Source organism: Austrofundulus limnaeus, unplaced genomic scaffold (genome assembly GCF_001266775.1).
Source record: "Austrofundulus limnaeus strain Quisiro unplaced genomic scaffold, Austrofundulus_limnaeus-1.0 Scaffold497, whole genome shotgun sequence".
In the NCBI taxonomy this organism is placed as follows: Eukaryota; Metazoa; Chordata; class Actinopteri; order Cyprinodontiformes; family Rivulidae; genus Austrofundulus; species Austrofundulus limnaeus.
The window spans coordinates 240,508-242,533 of record NW_013952899.1 but is presented as its reverse complement, the minus strand read 5'-3'; the positions used below and the strand labels follow the sequence as shown (position 1 = coordinate 242,533).

Here is a 2,026-nt window from a genome sequence, read left to right as displayed (position 1 = left end):
GAGCTAATATGGTGATAGCATTGAGGCTAATGCTAAAGCTAACAGGCTAAGCTGAGGTTCTTCTTCCATCAAGCAGCTCTGTTGTCCTCCTCTGTGGATTGGATTGGTTGATTCAGACATACCATTTTGAACGACACATATTTTTTCTCTCCAAGATTTTCTTTACATTTAGATGCAAAATGAGAGAAGTTTGTTTAACTTACAGACAACTTGTAATCAGGGCTGTTAGTCAATATCTACCACCAGACGTTTGCCCTCTGAGCTAATACTGTGTTGCTGCAGTGAATCATGAAGTCACTTGACCAACACACAATGTCACTTCCCTATCTCCCAACTGAGTTCTGCTATTTTGGTTCTCCTTCAGTTCTGAATGCTCACACCTGAGCGGGAAGTGTCTGACTTCATCTGTCTTCATGAAAGGGTCTTTCACCTCCTGCACACGTAGTGAGAGGAAGGGAGGAGGAGGAGGAGGCAGTGAGGGTGGGAGTGCAACTAAGGCAACTCATTTTACAAACAACGTGCAAGCTGCACATGTGAGGGTGGTGGCGAGGTCAGAGACAACCTCCAGCTTTCACAGCCCTCACAGGAACAGGAACCCATCTTCTGCTGGCAGGCGAGGACCAAGACTTCAGTTAGACTTCCACACAGGTGGAGAAACAGGAGCGCTGATCTGAGCTGAGAGTAATGACATGAAAAAACAGGAACAGAGGAGACCGTGAGGGATCGAAAACCTTGTTGAATCTGCATTTCTGTGTTTTTGTTTTGCTGGTAAGTGTTGGATTGATCCTTTTAATGATGGGAGCTTTCTGTGACTGAAAACATGTCTGTCTGGTGCTTTTGCTTTCACAGAACTAGATTTAGAAGCAGCTAAATCTCAGAGTGGGACTGTGTGCTTCAATCTGCTGCAGACAGACGAATACTAAGCCTGAGGATTGAAATGTAAAAAAAAAAATGCAGAAAGAAACTTTACAGGCTGTAGAGTTACTTTTCTGTTGGGTTGAGTCACTCAGACTTTAGTCTATTGATTCTTTTACTGATTGTTTTCATTTAGAAATCAGCATRCTTAGATATGGGTCAGTTTGCTTTAATTTAAGAAATTAAATCAATAACATTAAGTCACTAAAATTAAATCAATTCTTTTTTTTATCTGCTCATTACCTAAACAAATTATTTGGACTGCATGTCATTCTTCTCACTTCCTGCTCTAATAATAATAATAATAATAATAAAATTATGACCTAACTATGAGGGTTTATGGGCTGCCGTTTGTAAAGTTACACAGTCAAAAATTACCACCAATATTTTTGTTTTATTTAACCTTTTATAAGAAAAATAGAACAGATTTATTTTTCAAAGTCACTTTTTCACCATATGATTCATACATTTATAAATGTCATAGTTTATAAGCTAAATATTTAACTTACAAATTAAATATTTAGTTAACAAACCAACAAACTAACTTACTTGTGACTTGGTAATTTTTGACTGTGTAACTTTACAAACGGCACCCCATGAGGGTTCCTGAAATGATCTCCGTTATCACATGATTAAATTAGGTTGGAGGTAGATTATACAACAAACTGTAAAGAAAACCTATATTTACAGCTTGTCAAGCAGCTTCATTCTGATGTATGTAAAGCTAACAAGCCCATCCTCTTCCATACTTTGCATAGGTCAACAGATTTGCATGTTTTAAATAAAAATTAAAGTCCTTTTGGCAGGTGGAGGCCTGAGTCATACTTCAGGGACAAGATAGGGATGTAGAGGAGGAGGCTCATCTGAGTCAGTGACCTCATTAAGCTCAGGGCAATCAGAAATGTTTTAAAAAGCTCCCACTGGGAGTCCCAGGCCCCGGGACCCCCTGGGCCCGCCACGATCCCCCCTCCCCAGGCCCAGAGCAAAGCGGGCTATTCTCATCCTGCTTTGTTCTGTTCTGACTCTTCATTGTGTCTGAATGCGTTCTGTGGCTCTCAGCGATTTTTACCTTAAACCCCTCCATTATGGACAAGCTGGCGATGCAACATTT

At 40.1% G+C, this 2,026-nt stretch overlaps 1 protein-coding gene across 4 annotated transcripts in view; it reads left to right on the top strand.

The window, feature by feature from the left end:
- LOC106530178 (lactosylceramide 1,3-N-acetyl-beta-D-glucosaminyltransferase A) overlaps window positions 1–2,026 on the top strand; it is a 20,823-nt gene that overhangs the window by 4,323 nt on the left and 14,474 nt on the right. Inside the window, exon 1 of one of the 4 annotated variants that reach the window (XM_014025762.1) lies at window positions 395–768. The exons of the other annotated variants lie outside the window; for them this stretch is intronic. The gene's annotated coding sequence lies outside the window, so the exon portion shown is untranslated. Of the gene's footprint in view, window positions 1–394; window positions 769–2,026 lie in introns of those variants that run through there. 4 annotated transcript variants of the gene reach the window in all.